We start from the raw sequence: 26,555 nt of genomic DNA, 5'->3' as shown, positions 1-26,555 counted from the left end.
TGAATGCACTTTAAGTTGATATGTTGCACTAAGTAGGTGCTAGGATGGACCATTGCACACTAAATGTCTACTGGTAATTATGATGGTTGAAGGGGATTGTGTCCAAACTATATATAGGTCGAGATCCCCCAAACCACAGGAAGATTGACAGGAAATCTGAAGCTGGGGTATGGGGAGAAGCTGTGTTTCAAATGGCTACTGTAGTAGGGCCAGCCAATCCCTGCATTTACCACCTTAATGTCAAACATAGCAGTTTGATATGCTATGCAGCCCGCTATTCCTGAACAAAGTATCCATCAATAAGTGCATGAAAAGATATGCTGGCAAGGCTATGTTCTTTATCTGATCATGTTCTTTTGTTGCTTCTAGGCTTCTCAAAAAAGTATATAATTTGTATATACTCTAGACTTGGACCGTCATAGTGGGACCATAACAGTGGAGTTGGTATCTTCCCCGAAGTACCATTGAACCTGCCCTTTACCGTTGGTACTCCATCTCAGTACCCAGGCCCCAGGGTGCATTGCATCACTGTTTGTGCTCCAAAGATGTCCATGCCAATGTTCACTGCAGTAAAAAAAAATGGATTGACCAGGAGCACTGTCAAACTAAGAAAGCTGGGGAGCTAAAAACACAGCTGACTAAGCAACAGGGTGTTTTTGCCCAGAAAAAAAAGAATCTGAATGTGCCATGTTTGCGAGTTATAAGGTTGCACAGCTTATTGCAAGGTCAGCACGTCCTTTCACAGATGGGGATTTCGTAAAAGACTGCCTAATGGAGATTTGCAAGGCAGTGTGTAAAGAAAAAAAAAAGGATGCTTTTACAAATGTTCCCCTTTCACGTATGAGTATCCAGCTGCGTATTGTAGACATGGCTGACAATTGTTACAGCCAACTGAAAATGCAGTGTTAGGATGTCAAGTTCTTTTCAGCTGCCCTTGATGAGAGCACAGATGCAAGTGACACAGCCCAACTCATTCGGGGGGGGGGGTCGCTAATCAATGCAAAGTATTTCAGGAACTGGCTTCCCTGGTATCTTTGCATGGCAGGACCAATGGTGCTGACATTTTTAATGCCTTACAAAAAGTCATTTTTGATTTAAATTTGCCATGGGATGCTTTGGTAGGCGTGACGACTGATGGGGCGCCAGCCATGGTTGGGGAGCAAAATGGTTTTATTGGCCGCTTGAAAAGGAAATTGGGCGAGAAGGCTGTCCATTAAAAAAAAATTATCACTGCATCATACACCAGGGGGCATTATGGGCAAAACATTTGAAATTCACTGAATTGATGGACTTTGTTGTGAAAACGGTTAATTTTGTCCGTGCACGCTCTTTAAATCACAGATTGTTTCAGGTGTTTTTTAGAAGAGAAAGGCGGATTAAGGTGATGTCCTACATCACACCGATGTTCGATGGCTTAGTCGTGGCAACCTGCTGAAGTGATTCTATGCTTTACCGCACGAAATAAAAGCACTCCTTGATGAAAAGGGAATGGACACTTCTGTCATGCAAGATATTGACTGGGTAGCTGACGCTGCTTTTCGGACTGACCTGACAGGCCATTTCAATGATTTAAATTTTAAGTTGCAAGGAAGCCAAAATCTAATATCGGATCTGTTTGAGGCAGTTTGTGCCTTTGAAATAAAGTTAAGGCTTCCGACAGCCCAACTGGAGAAAGGGATGCTGGTACACTACCCTGCATGTGCAGAGGTTTTCCCCCATGACAAGTATGTAGGATGGTATCGGCATGTGAAGGTCCTGAAGGAACTGCAAAATGTTTGAGAATCGTTTCTCACAATTCAAATTCCAGCAGGCCTCTTTTAAACTTTTTGCAGACCCTTTCTCTGCTGATGTTGACAGTGTGCAACCTGAACTGCAACTGGAACTGATTAAACTTCAGTGCTGTAGTGCCCTCAAAAATAAGCACAGAGAGAGGTCTTTATTAGTCTTCTATCAGTCTCTGGACACTGCTCAGTTCCCCAATCTGTCACGGGAAGCATTAAAGATGGTATCTATGTTAGCAGTACTTACATTTGTTAGCACGTTTTTTCACAAATGAAACTACATAAATCCAGCCTAAGGACAAGACTCACTGACCAACATCTCCATGCTATCCTGAGAGTAGGAACAACCTCACTGGAGCCCGAGATCCAGAAACTGACAGCTGAGAAACGCTGCAATGTGTCTCACTGATCAAGTATGTCTGGTTCGAGAGGGCGTGGCCAACGAGCGACCGATGTAGACGCGTGCTCGCTGAGCTCCCGGTGCCGCCAACACATCCTGCCAAATCCTGGGGGAATTTGACTTGCGACACTCCTGCAAAATTACGAAAAGTTGGCCGACAGACGACACGACACATTGCAGTTGCTCCCGTAACAAAACGGAGGCCGGAGGCGAAGATAACTGCGGTGGAAGGTGATAGAGCGTGGCACCCGCCGAACTCGATCCAAGATGGCCGACAGTGACTTGGGATAGTGCGCCACTGACATCCGGCACGAAGAACAGCGCCATACAGGAGGAGCGGACGGTTGATGGGAAGGCAGTGACCAACCGTACGCGCTCCGCTCCGCTCCGCGTTGAGCGCCCGCCAACTCAGAACAAGGGGCGACAGACAGCGACGGAGAGGCACGTGATTGGGCACGCGAAACGGTGAGGAGCAGGGTGGGCGGGAGGCAGTGGTTGCGAGCAGCTTTCCCGCTTGCCCGCTCCCAGAAAATCGCTTGTGATTAGATCGAGAGTTAAATCCGTGCCCCGGCCCACGCACAACGCTACTAGAATCATCAAGGCGGATCCTCATCGAAGTTGTGACTGCAACGGTCATGGGCAAGGACAAGAGCAGGAGAGGCACGACGCAAAGCAAAATGGAACAATACGCGGTGCCCACACTGGCCACGGAGCCGACACAGGAAAGATCGGCAATTACTGAAGATGAGGAACCCGAACCCTCTCTCAAAGACATTATGAACGCCATAGCCAACTCCAGAACCGCTATGGAGATTAAAATGGACGGCATCAGCACAGAAGTGTCCCTCCTACGCCATGACTTGCAGAAACTCACGTCCCGCACGGGAGAGGCGGAAACCCGCATATCCAACACGGAAGATGGCCTCCGAAACATCCATCAACAGATGACCAGAGTACTGCAACGTGTTAAGACTCTAGAGGAACGGGTGGAGGAAGGAGAGGGGCGCTCTAGACGGAACAATATACGAATCCTGGGATTACCTGAGAAAAGTGAAGGCCCCTCCATGGAACTATTCCTTGAACAACTACTCATGGACCTATACGCCCCAAAGAATTTTTCGAAACTTTTCTCCATTGAACGTGCACATCGAGTCCCAACAGGCAGACCAACGCCTGGGGCCCCACCCCGCACTGTGATTGCCAAAATCCTAAATTACAGAGATCGCGACGCGATACTGCAAATGGCCAGATCCAAGGGAGCCACGACCTACAACGGCGCGAAAATCGCTTTCTTCCCGGATTTCACACGGGAAGTACAAAGAGCACGCCAATCATTTGACCAGCTTAAGAAGAAGCTACAGACCCAAAACATCAAATATGGTCTCCTGTTCCCGGCACAGCTGAAAATTTACCATAATGGCACAACCGTGCACTTTAATGACCCAAAGGATGCATGGAATTGGGCAGAAAATAACCTGGAGGGAGATTGGGGCCCCACAAATAGAAGGGAACGTGAACGAAATAGACCGCGCCCGGACAGATCCCCGAATGCACAACCACTACAAGGCCAGGATGGACTACCACCAAGAGAAGCCGACTGAAGTGTGCGGACACATGCTGATAGCAATGCACTGTCAGAGCTTTTCCCCCCCCCCACATTGAAGAAATGGCGGCTCGAGCGGGGGCCCCCCCCCTCAACAAAGGTAATAGGACCAGCGCCGAGCAACGGCGACAGAATCGCAAAGAAGTTATATCGAATGTATTGATTGTTTGTTCGGTCCGAGCAGACCCTTGTCAGGCTCGGCCTAATGTTGGGGCGACAGGTACTTCCAGTTGGGGTGGAGTATGGGGAGGGTACGAGGGAGTTTGTGTTTAGGACAGAGTTTATTTGTTTGGTTTGCTGCTCTAAGATCAATGCGCGCAATAGGCTGGGGTCGGGTTCCAGGGGGGCGGATAAGGGGCAATGCCCGGAGATACACACAACATTACCCGGCATGTCCGATTCCCGACCACCATGACTGACCACACCGCTGAAAGCAAGAACAGGTCTATTAAGATAATGACCTGGAATGTGAATGGGCTAGGCAGCAGTATCAAGAGACGCCTTGTACTCCAATATTTGAACCGTTATACGCCCGATGTAGCCTTCCTAACCGAAACGCACCTGGCGGGCACAAACTGCAACCTCTTCAAGCGAACTAATTACCGCATCGCGATACACTCAGGTTTCTCCATGGGAGCTAGGGGGGTGCTGATCCTCGTGCACAAACGACTTCCACTGACCCTCTCATCCGTCACACAGGACCCAGGAGGTAGATTCGTTCACATAACCGCGACTCTTTGGGAGCGGCCTATATCCATGCTAGCCGTATATGCACCACCTACCTTACTCACTGCACTACTTGAAGATATAACGCCAATGTTGGCGGCGGACTCCTCGAGCTTGATGGTGGTGGGGGGAGATTTCAACGAGGTCATGCACCCAGAACTTGACCGAACACACATCCGCTCGAGAAATCCAGCTACGCATACCAAACTAGCCACGTTCGCCGACGCAATAGGCCTGAAAGATGTGTGGAGACATTTGCATCCTGGCACGAGAGAATACTCTTTCCTCTCCGGAGCACACGCCTCATTATCTAGACTTGATTACTTTTTTCTCCCGATCTCCGAATTACATCTAGCAACCGATGCACACCTCCTACCCAGAGGTATATCGGACCACTCCCCGCTCGTAATGGTGCTCAATACACACAGGCCGATTCCCCCACCCACGTGGAGGCTAAACAATTATTATCTGGGCTTCCCCGACCTAGTCGAACATATCAAAAAAGGAACAGAATCATACTTTGAACTGAACACAACCTCAGTGGATAGCCCTGTAACATTGTGGGAGGCATACAAACCCGTACTGAGAGGGGAACTCATATCCCAGATCGCAGCCCATAGGAAAAAACACGCCGCGGCGATCCGGGCGGCCGAAAAGCGAGTACAAGAGGCAGAGGTAGCTCATCTATCCCAAGACCTCCCAGAATCCCATCGCGAATTACAGCTAGCACAAAAACAGTTTCAAAACGTCGCCCTGGACAATGCCAAACAGGCACACGCAGCGATGCGGACCAGAGTGTACGAAACCGGGGATAAGGCAGGCAAAATGTTGGCGTGGCTGGAGAGGCGTGACGAGGGGCTCCGACATGTTAGAGCGATCAGAACACAGGGGAATACACTAGTGACAGCGGACCGTGACATAGCGGAAGAGTTCGCAAGTTACTACAAGGAACTCTATGGACCGCCAATCTCCCCCATTGACACTACACCCATCTCGGGAATCACCCTTCCCTCCCTGACACCTGAACAAAGAGCCCTGCTAGAAACCGACATATCGGAGAATGAATTGTCTGCAGCCATAGCCGACCTTCAACCCGGGAAAGCCCCGGGACCCAACGGCCTTCCGGTCGAGGTATGGAAGAAAATAGGCACGAGCGTAATTACACCACACTTGCTGAAAATGTATGAAACCTCCCGAAACAAAGGGTCCCTCCCACAAGACCTGAGACAGGCCACCATAGTGGTCATACCCAAAGCGGACAAACCCCCAGAGTGCTGCAGTTCGTATAGGCCCATTTCCCTTATCAATACAGAAACCAAAATTTTAGCGAAAACCTTAGCCAATAGATTGCAGCAAGTTATACCCTCCTTGATCCACCTGGATCAGTGTGGTTTTATGCCGCAGAGATCCACGCGGATGAATATACATCGATTATTCATGGCGATGGAGAATGCGACCACCATCCGAGACCCGTTGGCCCTGTTGGCCGTAGACTTCGAGAAGGCCTTTGACTCTATCAGGTGGGATGCGATCTGGGAGATAATGCAAAGGATGGGATTCGGGCCCCAGTTTATGAGCTGGGTTAAATTATTGTACAAATCCCCGCTAGCAGTCACGAAAGTGAATGGTCACGTGTCAGGCCCCTTTGAAATCGGCACAGGAACCAGACAAGGATGCCCACTGTCGGCCATGATATTCGCAATAGCGATTGAACCACTCGCTATACTGTTAAGAACAAACGAAACATGGAAGGGATTTAGATGGTCTGAAGCCTGGGAAGATAAGGTGTCCCTATACGCGGACGACTTATTGGTTTACTTACAAGACCCGGTCAGATCCTGCCCCATAGTGACTGATTTACTGCAGAAATACGGCTCCTTCAGTGGCCTGAAAGTAAACTGGGACAAATCCACCTTATTCCCACTTAAACAAGAGGGAGACTCGATCCCGCCCCAATGTCCCTACCGGGTAGAAAGGGAACAATTCAAATACCTAGGTATTCTAATAACAAATAAGCTGACTGATTATGTGCCCAGAAACCTGTACCCAGTCATGACAAGATTTGCAGAGGATGCCCGTCACTGGTCATCCCTCCCGCTGACACTACTGGGTAGAGCTGCACTCTTCAAAATGATGACCCTACCCCGCCTACTCTACATATTACAAAATGCCCCATTACACATCCCTTCAAACATATTTAGGAAAATAGACCAGACACTCCGCAGACTGCTGTGGAATAACGGTCATCCACGCATAGCCCTAGCTACACTCCAAAGATCCATATGGGAGGGCGGAATAGGACTACCCCGAATGCAAACATACTATTGGGCCAGTCAATTGATGAAAGTGAATGACCAACTACACGGCGACACCGATGCACCACACAACAAATCTCTAGAGTCGGACACTCCTGGAAAACCCATCATGCTGTACCTTTATAAGAAAAGAGACCGCGCGGCTACTCCCAACATGCGCGCACAGCTAACACAAATCTGGACAGACGCACACAAGTTCGTGGGATGGGGCGACAAACTATCGCAGGCCCAACCTCTGTGGAACAACAAGAACCTTCCAGGTGTATACACGCTCCCCAGGTGGCCGAACTGGTCCCGGCAAGGTCCGCCCATCTTGGGAGACGTTGTGAAAGATAACACCATGGTCCCTTTTGCAGAGCTGGCTCTCCGACTTGGACTTCCCCAAACCGAACATTACCACTATGCTCAACTACAACACGCACTACGAAACATCCTCCCCGAAGTGAGCCCCCTACCGGACTTCACCCCCATTGAGAGAAATCTACTCCCGGAACCAATTACCCGGAGAGTGACATCGGTTCTATATAGTGCCATAAGTTCCTTTGGCACACCAGATCTACTGTCACTGCGGACCAAGTGGGAATCGGACGTGGGGGCCATACTGCCGGAGGAATGGGTCATGACATTGATGTTCCCTAGGGAGATAGCGATTTCATCAAGGCTTAGATTGGTTCAATTAAAGATATTACACAGAGTATACTATCCCAGGGTGGCCCTACACAGATGGGGAAGAATAGATGATCCGAACTGCCTGCGATGCAAAACGGAAGAGGGTACCTTTTTCCACATCATATGGGATTGCACACATATACAACCACTTTGGGAGGCATGCTGTGCGGAACTCTCTAGAGTTATGGGGAAAACAGTTCCCAGAAACCCTAAGCTACTACTATTGGGGATAGATGATGAAATTGACCTATCTAGATATGAAAAACTGCTCTTGTTCACCACCACCGCACTTTTGAAAAGGAACATTGCTCAAAAATGGGGCTCGGACCAAATACCGAGCTATGAACAATGGAGAACGGATGTGGATATCTGTGTCGCAACGGAATACAGAGTATACGCGGCCAGAGGATGCCCGGCAAAAGCCCTGAAAGTGTGGAGGAAATGGGAAGATGCCCAATGAGGATTATAAAACAACTGGACGCTGCCTGCGGGCTCAACCAAAGCTGTCCCCCCCCCCTTTTTTCCTTTGCAAACATATGTGTACAACATCTGAAACAGCCAGTAACCCTCTCCGGCAATGCGCATGTATTGATTGTTTACGTTGTTTATTTGTTTAACCTTGTTTTTTCCTAAAAACACCAATAAAATGTGTTATTAAAAAAAAAAAAAAAGTATGTCTGGTTCTCTGTTCCATCCTGTATGATTTGCATATTTATTCTAGTGCCAATATGTCCTTTGCAAAGAAAGAAATAATAAAAGTGGAATGGGAAATGTATAGTACAAAATGTAAATTTTAAATACAAATAAAACGGTACACCTCCAAAAAGGTATTCTTTTTCCAACTGTCAGTGTTTGGTTGGGGGGTCATGGGGCATAGCGTTTTGTTGGGGGTGAGGGGCCCATGGGGCATAGTGTTTGCTTGAGGGGTAGGGGCCATAGAGTTTGGTTGGGGGTGAGGGACATGGGTCATAGTGTTTGCTTGAGGGGTGAGGGCCATGGGGCATAGTGTTGCACTCCAAGAGTGAACCCAATAATAAAGCTAAAACAGGCACAGTTAGGAGATGTATATCCTTTGCTTTTTGAGGAAACCTGACTCAACGAAGGCCATACTCCTCTTGGGCAACCCAAACAGCAAAGTATAGCAGTCCAAAATAACAGAATGTCCAATCAAGGGTCAATAAAATATATATAATTTAATTAAACAGACAATATACAATAACTAATTAGAAATACATTATAACAATGGAAAAAGTATAGTACAAAACGTAAGTTTGAAATACAAATAAAAATCATTACCCCTCAAAAACATATTCTTTTTCCATGTGTTTAATACAAATTGGGGGGTTGAAAAAGCCTCCTGCCACGCCCGCCCACATTTACTTTTCAGTCCACTATACCCATCACATAAGGTACTTTCGGCCCTCTGTCAAAATCAGTTGTGTACCCCTGCTCTAAAACCACCCAACCCAACACAATCATCAAACTCCCCCATTAACCCTCTTTGATCAGTTAAACACCACCCACTGTCCCTGCACTGTTTTCTTTCTTAGCCCTCCATACCTTTCACGTTGAATAGATGAACATGATTTGTTAAAGTAAATGTAATTTTCTGCTCCCCAGTCGCCATCTGGTGTCTTGCAGAAAAAGTAATGGTATCCCAAAGAAAAAGCAAATTGTAATCTCAGGCACCCACAGCACAGATTCCTGTTGCTCTTGCAGCCGAGCCTTCCCGGTTCCCGCTCAGAATAATGACAGTAAAGTACAAGAGGAAGTCGGACGCTCCATCTGGTGTCTAACAGAAACGTTCCCGGTATCCCCAATAAAATTCCCGCAGCAAGCCAAAAGCACGCAGATTCCGGTTGCACTTGCAGCAGAAGTCTCCCCGCTTCGCGCTCACTAAAATTGCTCATGAAAATCACAATGATGACGTTGGAAGTCACGTGGAGAAGAGTAGACGGGACGTTGCTATGGTCCGTTTCTCGGCTGGGAACTAGCCTCTACCCTACCATTACTGGAACTTGGGCTTGTTGTCGTATTGCCCTCTGTCGCTTTCCATGTTTAGCCTGGAGTAAAGCTGGCTGTCGAACTCGCTTCCACTTCCTGTCCTAATCTGGGGCGGTCCTATGCCTGGCCCTTGGATGGCGGCGCCCCGTTGTCAGCTCCGCCCCCTGCACTCGGTGCTACCGGTGCTGACTTCCTAACCTCGCACTAGCTTGTCACCGGGGGACGTGGTGTTTTGACTTCTCGGTAAGTGCAGGGATCATTATCTACCCTTATCGGATTGGCATTCAGTGCACTCTGATACTCTTGGCCAGTTTCCTCGGGTGTGTCTGCGACTGGTCTCATATTCAGGCCATCTCTACTTAAGGTATTTGCTGTCAGTCCTGGGCAATGTCAGATGCCACTGCCCCTGGGGTGTTCTTCCACATGCCAGCGACGGCCTCCAATATGTTTCAAGGGATGGGGCCGGTTTCTGCCACCTACGGTCCTCTTCTCGCTGCAGAGCCGGGACAGGATATCACAGCGATTAGAAGAGTGGTGTACTTGTTGCTGCGTGGTCTGGCTTTCTAAGAGTAGGGATGTTAATATGGTATGCGCTTTACCGTTAAGCCCCTGTCCCCATCTCCGTTCTATCCAAACGACCTAACAATAAAAAAAATAGGCAGCAGTGGGAGGCGTTATTATGTCAAGCATCGGATCAGAGGTTGACTGGAGGCAGGTTTAGATAATAAATAACGGATCCAGTTAAAGTGGACAATGTTGTAGTGTGTCATTGCATACTGTTTGGAATGTTTTATTTACATTTTCAACTTTGTATAGTTGCACTGATAATGACAATATGTAAAGACTTTTTCAGTAATAACCTCATTACCGTTTGATCTTGTAGTCATTGAGTCAGTGCACTTGCGCTGTATTGAGGATAAAATCCGTTAAAGAGAATATGTTCAGAGGTACAGTTGTTGACACCCTCGTATGGACATCATCGAGCTAGTAGTTCCCTTTCTTGGCGATATGTTTACAGGTTGGTCCCAGAAAAATAATACTGCCTACTGTACCATAATACACTACTACTACTACTGTAGTCGGGCAGGATCAGACGTTCTACGTGTCAGATGGGAATAGTTAGTATTTGGGTTTGACATGTCAAATGGTTTAATTGCAATTTACCTTTTTCAAGATTGTTAGCCGTTTGAGCACTCTATAGGTTGTCCGACAACCCCATACCATCCAAAGGACCACACGAACCACCCTCGTGCAACTGGTAAATTTGTCCGACTTTACAGGGCCGATGAGATTACTTTTGCCTGCTGCGATGTATGGGTGAGGTAGGAATTTACACGTTTTTTTGTTGTTGCGCCTAGCGGAAATAAATAGTTTTACTGACTCGCGTCTCAACCTCTAGTTTTGCCTTGGTTCTAAATCACAGATCCCTCATAACAATACCGTTGTTTCCGGGTTAACAGTGCAAAGTTTTACTACTGGGAGTTTAAGGTTTTCGAATATGTCTTGGTGAATACGTTGACATCTGCTTCTTTTCCGCAGCCCAGATGCTACACACCCAGCAGAAAATAATAATTAACCCACATGATGAATATGTTTGGTACACACATTTTTTAGCTGTGCATGTTGTAGTGTGCCGTGCTTGTTGGGGCCCTCCCTCCCCAATTTCCACTTCTCCTCTGTTCAAGTACACAAGTAGTTTTAGTGGATATGGTCTAGTTCCTCTTGTGCAGTCGTGACATATAGGGGTGTCCGAGGAGGCTACCAATTTCCCTACTAGTACATTTTGAATTGAGCAACTAAAAGTTGTCACACAGTGGTCTGTGTATGTAGTTTTATCCTTGCAGCGTTACCGGAACAGATCAGATGCCTCGATCAATTTTTAGTACTTTGATTAACTTTTTGGGGATCACAAAGAGGGTGATTTCCTATACATGACTAGTTTGTATAAGAAGTATTACAATATTTTGTTCAATTCTAATGATGATTGACTGCACATTACTTTCAGAAGTTGTTTTCATTGTGCATTTTGCTGTCGGGAGTGCAGTTCGCTTTGCACAGTTTTCCATGTATTCTATTAATGTTTGGCAACGTATCTGATCCCCAGAGGGGTTTATTTAAATGTAACCATGTCGCTGATTCTTCAGAGTTGTAGGTAGGTGGCAATAGCATTCACTGTAATCACTCCATTTTGAATCTCTCCTGTAGCCCACATTGCGCTGTAGTTTTTAGGATTTGTGAGGGGGCTAATGCCGAATTTGTTAGATGTACTTTAATGTCATTCTACAATCGGATTACATTGTTCAAAGTACATCTAGTTGTCACAATGGCCTACGTTCTTGACCTAAATCTTGATAAACTCTCTAGTGTCCATGCAGAGCGCACCAGCGTGATAAAGATCTACCCTATCTGCTTGAGAATTTATGGAATTAGTATTACAAAGTTGGGAAGGCACATGTCCGCAAACATACCCTTACCACTAGAGTCAGGGAGGAAATAAAGGACATGGTTTTGGATGGGATAGCTTTGGCACATTTTAACCCCTGAACTAGTACTTCAGGGTACGGACCTGGTGCTGAATGGATCAGCAACCGTCTTAACAGGGAGAATAATTCATAGCCCTCTAGACCTGGATGTGAACTATTCATACTTTGTCTTTCCAGTTCAGCCATGGATATGCTCCTGGCATGCAGTGGGTAATTTGATAGGAGCGCGTTTCATACTTCTATGCTGGCTTTGAAACTAGTTTTTTATGTTGGGAATAGCTCTAGTTTGTGTTCAAGCTAGCCTTGTGCTAATTGGATGAGCAGGAGATGTTAATGATGCTGAACTAGCTTTCCATGGTTGTTTTATACAGGTCTCAGTGACCTCTTCATTCTTGGCAATTAAAAAAAAATGGTGTGCTGTGTGCATGCAGAGAAACGACATACATGCCAGAAAGTGATTGACTTTTGTGCGAGGTGCTATTAGATTGCAACTTGAAAATGTTAGCACTGTTGATGGAGGGATATGTAGTTGTGCTTTTGAGCTACTATATGATCCTGGGATGACTTCTCCCTCCATATGCAGTTCTTTATTGCACTTCGGTTCTGTCCCCGCCCTCCCTCATCCGTTTCTTTGAAGAACTCATTGTCATGCGCCCCTTCTATGTAAGGGTATGGGACCGATGGAGACGCAGCCGCCATTGAATTGCTCCACTACGTTGCACCGCAGTGTTTTCAGCGGTCTAGTCTTTCCTTCTGTCATGGCCGTCTCTGCCGGATTTTCTTCAGTTCCGACCGGCGGCGGTCGCGTTGCAACTGGTTTCGTTTCTCCTTCGTTGCCAGCGCTTCCGTGAGTTTTCCTCTTGGCTTACCGCCCTCCTATCTGGATTTCTCGCCTTCCCCCTCTCCTGTGCCTCCTTACCTTTTCTCTCGTTTTACATGGCTTCTCTTACTCTCTGCATCTCCCTGCCTTCCCTCGAGTCCTGTGTCCTGGCTTCCCCGTTCTCTCTCTACTTACCTGGGTTTACGCTCATTTCCCCTCGCTTTCATTCCCTTCTCTTTAACCAAGTGGAGCAGTTCTGTTCGTGGATTCATTGCTTACCAGTGTGTCCGGAAGACCTTCACCGACATATCAGTATTCTCCGGGTTTTTTTTGCCCTCGCGGCTTTTTCCCCTTCTGGCGGCTGCGGATCCGGGGCCTCTGGTTTCCAGATATTTCTCCGGCAACCAGTGTGGCGTCGTTCCGCGGTCGGCCATACCTGCATAAAAAGAAATCAACAGCGAGAGAAAAGACGAAGACACCCACTACACTTTAGTCGCCCAAAGAATCTCACTTAAAGCACTAGCCCTCACATACAAATGTGTAAACCATCAGGCCCCAACGTACCTTGCCTCACGATTTACACAGCATATCCCATCGCGAGTACTCAGATCTGCACAATCCCAAGGTCTTGCGATCCCTAGTTTCAAGCTCCAATCTGCTGGGGGTGCCAGCTTCCCAGTCCTGGCGGCCAAGCTTTGGAACACCGTACCTCTCTCCATCAGAACCCTACCCTCATTCAACTTATTTAAACACAATGTCAAGATCTGGCTAGTCGCATCTCACTAACAGCCGTTCTTCTGATCATGACTGGCCCACTGGCTCCCTGTTCTGCTTTGCTGCTTCACTACTGCTCTGTTTGCTACCTTTGAATTGTAACGTCAATTGTATTTTGTTCACAATTTTATTGTAGCCACTGTAACTATGTCATGCCTGTAACGTTCTTCTAAGATATGCGCCTGGTTGCCCTTGGGCCTGGTCTGCGCTATATAAATAAAACAAATACAAATACACTTTCTTCAGGTGAGGAAGAGAGTGGAACAAACTATTCGGATATTGAAGTTGACTTACCTGACACTCATCCCATATGTTAAAATTTAAGCCAAAGAGGTCACTTTCAAGTAATAAAGCAGCACAACAATCCATACATCATATTTAGGGTTGGGATCCCTTGCTTGATGCCACACACAAATTGTGAAACGCTCAAGATGGTAACCGTCCTAGGGTTTCTGTGGTTGGTTGTGTGCAGCACTAAGCGTGAAACGCATGGCTGTTTAGGGTAAGCGAGTGCCGAAGTCTCGAGCTACACATGGTTGTAGATATCTTTGCAAAAGAGGTCCTTCGCTGTCTGGCCAGCATGAAATCAACGAGAAGGGTCTGACAGTGGTGAATACCATTATTGCGCATCCCATTATTACCCCATTTTGCTGCATATATATGTGGTAGTGGGTGGTAAAGTTAATAAATCTTTGGGGGGCCCAGAGGGAGGTCTCCAAAAAAGATTGGCATTTTCGTATGTGCAGTAAAAAAATGCGCAGTGATCACACAGCTCAAAAACTGCCAATTGCTGCTAGGATACAATTCAGACCTCCATTGAAGATGGTATTTGCAGAGAAATTGGATCGGCCAACAATGCAATAAGAGTGTGTATACTTGGGCACTCGGGGCTTCCAAACATTATGGCGGGATGGCACTGGATAAGACACATTGTTTCGGTTACATAGGTGAGGGTACACCCTCTGACTTCCTTGTAGGCTTTATCTGGTTTAATTACTGCTGGTCACTGGCTCTGCCAGCTGCATGGTAACTTGGTTCTTGCAGGTCCTCTGTCAGCAGTCTGGTCATAAACTCGAGCAAGGGATGGAGCAGTGTCCATCCTTGTCCTACCTGGTCCCTCTGAGACAAGGGAAGTAAGCACTGATCCTGGGGTCAAGATCCAGGCCCCAAACTGCAGGGTAGGAAGTCTGGTTACCAAAGGTAGCAGTTGAAGCTACTCAGGTAGTATTGGAGGGTCTTCCAGGTTCTTTATCACATCTTACGAGGCAATCTTTACACCAAACTTCTTTCATTCATCAATTGTTAACTTGAAGAGGCCCACCTTATTAAAGGACACTTGGATTGAGACTTGAGTCACAAGTTTTTTTTGTAACTCTTTTTATTATTTTCAATTTTATAAAAGAAATAAAGAAGTTCCCTTTTCACTGGCACACATTTGATCAGTTATCTGGAAGTATCTGTATAATGTACAAAAGTAAGAGGCATCGCTACTTAGCATATTTACAGGCAAGTAATCTTACAAGAGTAGCAATTATATTTTACTTTTTCATAATAATACTCTACATAAATAATTAACATAGTACACATTTATAATGGCATCTTTTTTACACCATAGTTGCGTTTATGAGCTATCTTTGTATTGTCCCTTTTTGCATGGTACCTCCTCAAATTATCCCGTGGTCTACAGGCAGTTGGGAGTAAGGTTGAATATATCTCTTTGTTAAAATAAATAAGTTCCCCAAGTCATTGTTCCTCAGTGGGATAGGAATTCCTGCCCCAGTTCCTGGTGAACGTTCGCTTGGCAGTCGCAGATGCAATCGTTGCAAAGCACAGTTGGACAGTTGATTGTATTGAACATATTCCCAACAGACCTGTTTGAGGATTAATTTCCCTGTCTATATGACACACCAATTTCCAAAAGGGCTGCTGTAGAACGGATGCATGAAGTCTGCTGAGCTTCCTCTGCGTCTCTTGGGGGTGCATCTGTTGCAGGAACTACGAAATGTATCAGTTTGTCTTGATAATTTAGACAGATTATTTTAATCTGACAGAAGACTGTATGTCACTCAACAACTGACTGGAAAGTTACCCAAAGACTCCTCCAATGTTCTCCTGGCCAGAGATGTCTAAAGTGCGTAGTTCTAGTATTTTAGTGTATAACCCAAAAACCAAGTGTGTTGGAGAGAGTGAGGAAACTATGTATTCAAGTACTTCTGGTGTAGGGTGCTCCATTGGGAAGCCTGGAAAATGTGCCTGTCGCATTTTACCCCTTCCCTGAAGCTGACATAGCTTAATAAAAAATGATATCTCTGAAGAGATCCCCCTATTAAGGTGATTTTCATTGCATTGGGCTAGGAGGATAGCTCAAGGGCCACGCATTTGTCTTGGAAGCAAGATAATGCAGAGTCACATAAGTTAAAATCCCTGTCCACGCTTAGAGACTGGTCTCCAGTATTAAGTGTGTTATAAAAGTTTACTTTTTGCAGCTGCTGAAATTGTAAATGGAATAATTTTTTCACTTACTCTTTACAATTTTATGTGTGCCCTTTGGTAGTGCATGTAGATGGGGGGGGGGGGAACCAATGTACACATATTGTAAGTTGTCTTTATATACCACTATGCCATAAAATGTGTATGTTCCACGTTCTAATGTAATTGCAGAGCCTGCACATCTAAACCAACTTTATTTCGTCGTGATCCATAAAAGTTTACACACAAAGAAAACATCCAGCACCACATTAGATGGACAAGATAAGACTCAATTATGGCACACAGAAAACTAAATTAATGATAGAAGTAAAGTCCAGTTCAGGTAGGTCATAGTTATGGCATGTTGCCATTAGTGGACTGTAAGCCCTGAAGATGTGGGCCAAGAAATATCACACAAGGGCCTTTTCCCCAACGGGGTAACATTTGCTCCTGAGAGTCCGGTTATTTAAAAAATAACAATGTCATAGTCAAATTCATAAATTTAAATTCCAAGTAAAAGATAAAAATTCAGATTCAAATAAATAGCAAAACCAATATACAGAATCACAACTTCTCAAAATGTAATTGAAGTGTTTATGGTTAAAAATTCCTTATCCTAATACTTAACACACAACATTATCACAGTGTCTCTTATTCTAGAAACAATAAAACGGTTTAAGAATGTCTATTACAATTAAATACATTTCAGTTTTTATTTCAGCAATAAAGTGAGCTGAGTTAAACCTAGCTCACTTAGAACTGTTGTAAGGGTGTCCCTAAAAATGCTCACACCAGAATAAATACACCCAACTAGGGAAATGAGGCCAAAGGCGATCTAGTAAGGATAACACGTTTAATCTTATAAATGAGGATGTTAGCAAAGGACTCTGCTGCCTGAACATTCTTCTCCCGTCCCTTTTCCCGTTCCTTCCTGCCAGAGTGGTTTCAAGCCAGGGTTTATATAGATCCAGCTTGCCATGGTGATGTCACTGGAGCTGGATCATGACTTCAACCCAATCCATCCTTTTTCCATAATAGGGATGCTCCAAAGCCTTCTTTTTTCGTTGTCGGCGGTTTTGTCAGGGCATGCTGTCCTACATTTAGCTAACTATGCAAAAACACATGCAGCTCTAAAGACTTTTACAAACCTTGAGGCCTAGTTCAAGGAAAACGAAACATTGTTATCCATGTACAAACATATTTCATCCGTTCTATCCATAGTCCACTCATCCTGCTCACGTCATCTGGGTCCTGTAGTTTCCTCCACAATTTAGATTTAGATTTTATCACTAAATGCACTTTGCAGCACAACACATGCAAGTACTATTATTAACTGGCATGGACCCTTGACGGACAGTGGACACCTGGTGAGTCAGTTCTTCCTTTGGCCATAGTGACGAACACCGCACACTAAGCGCCTGTGGTCTATTTAGATCCCACAAGCCACAATCCTTCTTGGGAGGAGGGGGAGTTTGAATACTCTGCAGCACTAACTAACCTTTTACAATGCCTAGGATGTTGCATTACCAATCTATCCAGCTAGTAGTTAATTGCGCCTATATTGGACAATAACTACCTTCTTCAGTGCTCGCCTATGTCTTGTGTATGTGATTATGCTTGCATGAGAGAGCCTTCCCAGTGCCCCTCCTCCTCCCCACCCCCCTAGTCGATTATGGTGCCTGAAGATGTCTTTCCTAACTCTAAAGTGCTTGGGAGGGCCGGGGGTTCGGGGGGACCCTGGTTCTTTCCCAACATTCCCCCCCTTTCGTTACTTCTACAGTAACAAACGCTTCCCCATCCAACATAACTACAACCCCAAAAGTATAGGTTTGAGTTTCGTTGTTTATTGTATGGTAAGGTGCATTAGAACCCCCAATTGATGCCATCATTTTTGCACTACTAGGTACTACATTGACGCAACATGTGCCTGTCGCTCCCCGAAAATACCTGCGTTTTCGCAAACAACTGAAAACGCACATTTTCAGTTAAAGCTCCAGTCCTCCATAACTAGCTACCAGGTCTCCTGAACATGTGTGTCTCATCTCTCTGTGTCTGTTCCCCTCGGTTTTGTCTTGTCTGTCCTTGTATCTGCACCCTGAGGCTTGCGAGCTACCTGCGCATTACAAATGAACAAATAAAATAAATAAATAAAATAAAACATCGGAGACCAAATTGGCACGTGCAGAAGAGAACCAAGAAGAACACGATAACAGGCACCAGTATTTTTACTGCTGCCCCCAGCCATGACGGGACCCAAATAAAAAGCCAAGCCATTTTCAATCCGTGTTCTGAGCTCCACCTTCTTTCTTCATCTGACCACCTAGATTGTGCTCTGCCTCAATGATGTGGGATAACGACCCATTCCTGGTATCCTCCGGTGGTACGAAAGTGCAACAGCTGCTTCCCAACTTTTTACACGCTCCTCCTTCCATGGCTGTTAACAAATCCAGCATATAGCGGTTCTGCATCGTCATGTCTCAACCCACGGAGCTCTACTTTGATGGCGTTGAACCCATTCCCTGTATCATTGCCAAGCTGGACTAGCTCCCATCGGACGATTTGAACCCACTTGGCGTTAGAAGCTACTTGTACCCCAGGAGCCAAAAAAGATGAAAAGAAAGTTTCTGCTGGGCTAAAAAGTCGATCCTCATCAGGTATCCCTTCTGAGCAGTATATAGTTCTTTCTTTTTAGCTGTTGAAAAAGTTATTTTTCCGGCAGCATACGAAATTCTTGTGTGATCTTCAAGTCTCTCTTTGCTTCTTTAGGTGCTGGAGTGGTTGTTGGCACCTTGACAGGCAGTTGTTTTCCCTTCAGGTGTTCTTCCAGAATTACTAGTAGTACTGAGTGCTGGGTGGCCAGGGAACACTTGCCCCTCCAGGATGTTGGGAGATGAAAGTAGGCTTGTCGGCCACAAACCCAGTAGTAATCCACCACCTCTGCCGTACCTTTCCTCATATTAGGGACCACAAGAGTGTGGTTGCACTGTGTGTTTGCGCCATCAGGAACTGTTCCTTAATTGCTAAAACAAAGTTCATAGTCCATGTCTCTATGTATTCTCACTGGCTTCTCCATTGTCACAATCCATGTCAGCCATGTGATGTATTGGGACCATAATTGCGCACACATAGTCTCTACTCAGGCTATTATTTCTTTGCTGTATTTGATCAAACCATCTGCCGGATACGTCACTGTGGTACCCTTCCATTTGTTGTTGACATGTGAGTGAACTCCCACGGAAAAATATGGTGCTCGTCGACGCCTGCTGTATTTCGTACTGCCATTGCATAGTGCTGGGCCTAGATCGATGCTCCTCAACTGCACACTGTGTGCCTGGAATGTATCCTTTATCCTCTATATTGCAAGATGTACCAGGCATTGTGCCTCTATAATTGGGACTGGTTGTGGAACTAAAAGCTTAGGAGCCCCTGACGCATGCGGAATAAGTGCACACATGTAACCGCTTTCATTCATCACGTTCCTTCCCACAGTACGCATATCGGAGTACCAGCTATTAGAGGACTCCGGAAGCTGAATGTCAGAAATGGCGTCAAAGCCCAACCCCTTATATAAATCATTCGTACTTCCTGTCTTATTCGGCTAAGAAGATCTGTGTGGGTGACGGGCAAAAAGTGGGACATTGTTTGATTCTTATTTATCATAGACCTATTCATACCATTGTTCATAAATCTATTACCATTATTCTCCTTTTATATGATATTGTCCACCCCCCCTTTTTATGGCCACCCCATATAACAGACATACCTTCATACACTCCGACAAACATGATCAGGGTCACACAAAATATGATCATCGGTCTACCAAGAAAGTAAAATGCAGAATTCCTAGAACAAATTACATACATTTTTATCATTATCCCTACATAGCAGGGAGGTTTGAACACGTTGGTCAGGCATCCTTGCTTATCCTTGGAGAGGAGAGAAAAAAAAAGGTTACCAGGAAAGAGGAATAGTGAGAGGGAAAGAAGAAAGATACCCTTTCCCCACCAGGGCCGACCGGGTTGTAGACATTAAAAAATTGAAGAAAGATAAAAAAGAAAAGAGGAAAATCAGGGGTGTGCCACTCCACACCACACCACCATGGCATGGATCCTTTACTAAACGTTTTCATCAGTTATGTCCTTGATCCGGCAATTGATCTTTGCAATGCACTTTTCTCAGGTGCTCTTTGGACATCTGAGAGATGCACCCAATATTGTAACTTCTTCACACAGATGGCAAAAGGCGTACAGAACACCACATCATATGGACCTCGAAACCTGGGACTGTTTCATTGACAAACAACATTTTTCACGTAGATCAGCTCCCCAGGTAGCAATGGTCCAGTTGTGGCACATATGTTTGCAGTTGCTGTCCCTTCCGGTATGTCCTGTCGTTTGATGCTGGGTGGCGCAATCTGTCGGAAGATATATTTTATAGCATGTGTTAGTGCTTTAAATATTCCCTAAATTCCTCTCCTAGTACTGTTGCTGCTTGATATGCATCTGAAGCTTTCCTCACAGGGGATATGAGGGTTTGCATGCGCCTGCCTGTGACTATTTCATGTTGTGTCAAATGGTGGTCCTTACTAGCCTGTGTGTGTAAACTGAAGAGGGCCAAGGGCAAACAGTGTACACAGTTTTTTTTTTCCAAGGTGGAACAGAATTTTGACAATTTACTTTTCAAAAGCCCATTGATCCTCTCCACAATGTCATTAGCCTGAGGTTGGTAAATTGAGCACATTCAATTTCTTATGCCCAGTAGCGCTGCGACATGCTGAAATAGCGCATTAAAGAAATGTGTGCCATTATCTGATCTCAATACTTTGCACACATCCCATTGTGGAAACACCTCTCTGACCAGGAACCGTGCCGCACACTTAGCATCTGGTTGCACACATGGTCCTGCTTCCACCCACCTTGAAAAGGGGCAAACCACCACAATAAGGTACCTATATCCATTGCACCCTTCCCCCATATCTGCATAATCTATATGTAATTCACGGAACAGCCCTGTAGGGCGAGGCAATGTACCTCTTAATGTCCGTAAAGTCATCCCTGTGCTAAAACATTGGCATGTCGGACAGTGTATTGCTTTTCTCGAAATGCGCTCCTGGAGGTTTGGCACAAACCAGTGCTCCTGGATATCTGCCACAATATGTTTGGAGCTGTAGGAGGGGAAATGTAGTTAATTTATATTTATTTATTTATTACATTTGTTACACGCCCAGACCCTGGGGTAGTTGCTCAAATGCCAAAGAGAATAATTCTTGCAGCATCATCACCTTCCCAGAACTCTCCTGCCTCCACAATAAATCAGTGAGAGACTGTTTGCATCCCCTCCGCAACCATAGTTCTTTTTCCTCCTCAGGTGCTTTCCCTGGCAGATCTATGATATGTGATAAGGGCAATGCTGTGTACGGAACTCTGGTCTCACTTTCTACAGTGGTGGTCACTATACACTCGGTTAACATTGTATTTGGGACATAGGCTGCCAACTTGGCTGCCTGGTCCGCAGCCGCGTTGCTCTTAGTATGGGCGTCACATTTGACGACTGCCACAGCCGAGCGCCGTGATAAGGCCGTGATAATGCTTCAATTGGTTCCTCCAACAGTCTTGCATGCTGCACTGGAGAGCCATCTTCCCTCCGAAACCCTCTCCTCAGACCTGCATGCACCATTGTCGTGACATATGCCGAGTCTGAATAGATGGCGACACACCACCCTTGAGAGGCTCTCAGTGCCTTGATGAGAGCGACAAGTTCTGCTGCCTGAGCTGAATAGTGTATGGGTTATCTTTTCATGATCAAAACTTCATGCCCCCCCCCCTTTACTGGGCACCACTGCCGCCCCTGTGTGCCTCCATCCTGTCTCCTGGTCAATTGTTGATGACCCATCGATGCATAGTATATCTCCTTTCGTCAATGCACTGTCTCTAGCTTTAGATTTACCCTCCACTTCACCCTTGTATGTAGCACAGTCATGGGTTTTCAGGTCATCATCAGTGGATGCCTCTATGAAAAACGTAGCAGGATTCACCATCCTACACCTTCCTATATGAATATGAGGTATGGATGTTATAATCTCACATGCAGAGGATCTCTGAGTCGTCAAGGTCGATTTTTAGACCTTTCCAAAATGGCGAATAGGTAACGGAGCACCCCATGACAATCGTGGAACTTTTCTCTATCACAAATGCAGCCGCTGCAAGTGCTTGTTCGCACGTGAGCTGTCCCTGCTTGACTGAGTTGAGCGTCCCACTATAATAAGCCAATGCTTGTGGCCCCTTGTGTTCTTTTGAGTCAATACTGCAGTCATGAGCCGTCCATCAGAGTGGGAAAATAAATAAATAAAACTCCTGTTTATAATCTGGATTTGCTAAAATAGGGCTGTGCAAATAGCTTCTTTCAAGTCCTCAAATTGTCTATTCATTTCTTCAGTCCATTCCAATTTACAGTTTTTTGTCTTCTGTCCTTCTCTGAGACTTTGTAACAGCGGCATTGTATAGGCTGCGTAGTCTAGGATCCATGCCCTACAATGATTACATAAGCCCAAAAACTGCTGCATTTCCTTGACAATACTGGGCCTAGGGGTGGTGCGTACTGCCGCCATCCTATCTGGTAGTGATTTATTCCCGTTTGCAGAGATAAGTTGGCCTAAATAAAGTATCTGCTGTTGGCAATATTGTGGCTTCTTTTTATCTGCCTGTACCCTTTGTGACCCAGCAATTGCAATAATGCAATAGAATCCCTCCTGCAATGCTGTTCATTTTCACTACATACCAGCAGATCATCCCATACTGTCTCTCTCCTCCAGAGTGTCCTTTACCCAGTTGTTAAATTGGTTCCTTTCTCGGGTCCTCGAACCCTTCACATTGGCTTCTCTGGTCCCAGACCCCTGTTTCTGTGTTTCTCTCTCTCTCTCTCTCGGGTCCCAGACCCCCTTACATGGACTTCGTAGCACCCTTGATGTCGCTGGGCAGCCCTGTCCCTTCTTTATGGGCTCCCACTTCCTCGTGTCTTCTGACGGTCCTTCTACACCATTTCCTGTTCGCGCGTTGCTGTACTTTACTGCCTAGCACTTTCTGTGAGTCTGCTGTGCGTACCTACTGGACTGTCTTTGTCGGCACTTTTTGATGCCTGGTTCCTCAGCCTCTTTTGGCATTCGGTCCTCTTCCAAGCAGGTAGGGACGCATCTCTCCTTCGCCACGTCCTGGTCAGTAGCTGCAGGTTTGGCTCTTTTGTCTGGCCGGTGCTTGCCTTGCTCGCGGTGCCTCCGGGGAGGGACTGACCATGTGGTTAGTCCTTCTTCCCTTTTTAAGTTCTATGGAACACAAAAGCTAGACTGCTCAATGCAATGGTCTTGTGAGTTCTTTCTGGTGCAGAGCTTCTTCCTTGCCTCAGTGTACTGAGGGAATAGTTCACTGGAGTCAGTCCTGATCTTCTTCGTCCCGGTACTAGTGTGGTACTATTGCTATGGAAAAAAATACTGGGGGAACATTTGGGACCAGAGAACAGAAAAGAAGGTGACGGAAGAAAGGTGGGTGAGGGTTCACTGTATCGCATTAACCCATGATGTCCTCCCTGAATACCAGAGCGGGAATCCCTTCCCATGAGATCCACCCCAAGGGGGGGGGGGGGCGATCGGTTAGCAGCCTCCTCTGTCTGGCCTCAGGGAGAAGGGACTACATCATAGGATTTGTCACAAGTATTTTCCCCACACTGTCCCTTTCCCAGTTAAGGTCCACATTCATGCAAAAAGCTCTTATTGTTCCTTTAGACCAACATATTCGATTCCCTTGTTGGTCGATATTGACTTCCAGTAGTTTAGCGGAAACCTTACACACAAGTTCTAGCCTTGTGCATAAAATAGAATGATCGCTCTCCTCTGTTTCATGGTTGGACATGTCTTGTACTTAATCCCAGCTCTTCAGACCAATGAAGAAATAGTCAAGTATTGATATTCTTTGCCCCAGATGAAAAGTGGAATTACCGGCCACAGGCCCAGTGGGTCTCGCATCCAGCATTATGATATTGTATGCTTCCATGCAGTTTAGTAGTGTTCTCCCTAAACTGTTACCTAATTTACATTGTAATTTTACAGCAGGTAGCCAGGGCGCTAAATAAACATACCTTTCATTGTCCAAGGGCTTCCGCAACAGCATTAAAGTCTCCCCTTATTAGAACGGACATATTAGGATTGTCAGTGGCATTCATCATCAGAATCTCTTCAGTTAGATCAAGGATGTTTCGAAGCTTGGTCCCACCTGGAGGGTTATAAATACATAAATAAGCTCCTATTGCTTGCAGTTTAGCTATACTTCAGCAGCTAACAGATATAGGGAATTTTTATTCGACCCACCACCTCCTCAAACTTCAATTTGTTGATAATGCCTGTTATGAGAATGCTTGTAGGGCAGCCTAACCTTCCCTTGGTTGATGGCCTGTTTTCCAATCATACTAAAATCCATCCAGGTGGAAGCAACTTCTTATCCATGTTTCTTGGAGTAGAAAAATGTCTGCAGAATCCAGTGTCTGCCAAGGGGGTGATGTTTCATGTAGGTGATTAAAACCTCTTATGTTACAACTGATGATATTAAAGCAGTTCCTTGAAGCGGCTAGGCGTCAAACGATGGCCATGGCTGCAGACCCATAGGTAGCCATAACCAGTCTGTTATTGAAGGAATTGGTACTGAGCATTTCGCATTGCAATCCCTGTTTTCCTGCTATCATTAGTACATATAATTTTCAGAATTTCTATTTTTGTTTTGTTTGTAAACTGAGTTTATTACAAACTTTGTATTACATCACACACATTTACAAACATAAACCTATGCATCCAGACATCATCAGTTTCATAAGTTTGCTCTGCGTATTTCCCCAAAAACAAACTTCTTTGATTTGTTAGGGCTAAACATTCAATGCCCAAGTGTTTCAATGATCCAACGGCATTGCCACAGAATCGGCAGGGATTATTTGGAGTATCCACTTGATGTTTCATAAACAAAATTTCTTTGGTTGGATAAAGATTTAAACGTAACTGCAGAAACTGATCACGATGGTACCTAAACAGAAACCTCACTAAATAATTTGGGATAATATTCACTCCCCTAGCTTTACATCCCAGATCTAGTGCAGTGGAAAATGTAGCTCTTTTATTTTGCGTGTCAATTCAGTCACAGTATGTCCGCTTTTTCTTTGCTGCACAAGGATTATTTTGAAGAGTTTCCATATCGATATTCGCATGAGGCAAATGAGCACGAATCTTCAATGTCCATTCCATTAGCAAACCTGCATAAGGTTTTCCTGTTGTGGGATAGAAAATGTGATAAGGAATTGCTGATGTCTCCTGTGACATTTTCCTCATCATAGCCACAGATTTCCATAGAACTGCTCAAAACAATGACTGCAGCCCAAGTTCGTACCGAATAGCCGTGATCGGCACACTTTTTGGCAGGCGGAGGACTTTGCCCTAAAATTGACCTTCCAACACTTTCCATACTGCCCAACTTATATTTAAGCTGGCTTCACTCCCAAAAGTTATAGCAGCGTCAACTTCTGCCGAACATGATGACGGGTTTAACTGTGAATTTTCATTAATCTGCATGCAATTTCATACCTGGTAGCGTGAGAGTTTTCATTTGTGATTTTAAATCTTGAGCCCATTGCCATTCTCTAATCGATTTATTAAAGAGAATGCCTAAGTATCGAATGGAATCAGTCTGTTCAAGTTGTTCGCCGGCAGCATGCCTATTGTTTTCCTCTTTTGCCACGATTTGATCCAAAGGCCATTATTTTGGACTTCCTGCCAATTATTTGCATATCATTATTCTGCAAATATACTACCAAGGTGTTCAGCAATCAAGACCTATCTGCGTGGTGTCCAAAAGGTCAGAAATGGTCTATCTGTGCAGTCACTTGCATTTGATTCAGAATTGCTTTGATACATGGAAGTATTAATGCTGCAGTTTGCTGTGATTTGAAGTGCATTTTCCTAGCTCTAGGATGCTGCGTTGTGAGCTGTTCCACGTAATCGAAATCACTGGAATTCAAAACTCTTGGTTCTGGTATTGTCATCAATGTGGATAAGAACTTGGTTCTGTTATGGTGCTGTACCTCCTTGCACTTAAATAGCTCCGTTATTATAAAACTGTCAATGTTAGCGATCCGAGTATTATATTCTATGGGTTCCTCTGTGCTTGTTTTTTTTATTACCACAGCCTGGCTAACGTAGATATTCAATACGTGGTTCCACAATATCGAGTACACCCTGTCACCTGATCCACCACTGACGTTTGGAAGCCCGTGTGTGATTGGCTGTCATTGTATTCCAAAGACGAGCCTTTTTTAGTGTGTCCTCGTTTATCACTGTTTTTTATTACCCACTTGTCCAAGTTCCGGGGTTTCTTTTGCTTCTCTTCCTTTTTTTCCAGTTCGAATCAGGAGTAGTGCAGTCTACTTCATCCAGCAATAAGCTTATTGTTGTGCCCCCCTATTTATTATTATTTTTTTAGATT

The 26,555-nt window shown here is 45.3% G+C and overlaps 1 protein-coding gene across 1 annotated transcript in view; it reads left to right on the top strand.

Annotated features, from left to right (window-relative positions):
- Positions 1-9,588: 9,588 nt before the first annotated feature.
- The window catches only part of PIK3C2A (phosphatidylinositol-4-phosphate 3-kinase catalytic subunit type 2 alpha), a 2,027,647-nt gene continuing 2,010,680 nt past the window's right edge, over positions 9,589-26,555 (top strand). The window contains exon 1 of the mRNA XM_069623772.1: positions 9,589-9,741. The gene's annotated coding sequence lies outside the window, so the exon portion shown is untranslated. The remainder of the gene's footprint in view (positions 9,742-26,555) is intronic.

The sequence above is a fragment of the Ambystoma mexicanum genome, chromosome 11, assembly GCF_040938575.1.
Source record: "Ambystoma mexicanum isolate Mex_15411 chromosome 11, UKY_AmexF1_1, whole genome shotgun sequence".
Classification (NCBI taxonomy): domain Eukaryota; kingdom Metazoa; phylum Chordata; class Amphibia; order Caudata; family Ambystomatidae; genus Ambystoma; species Ambystoma mexicanum.
Note: the sequence above shows the minus strand (reverse complement) of the source record. Positions and strands in the feature narration are given on the sequence as shown.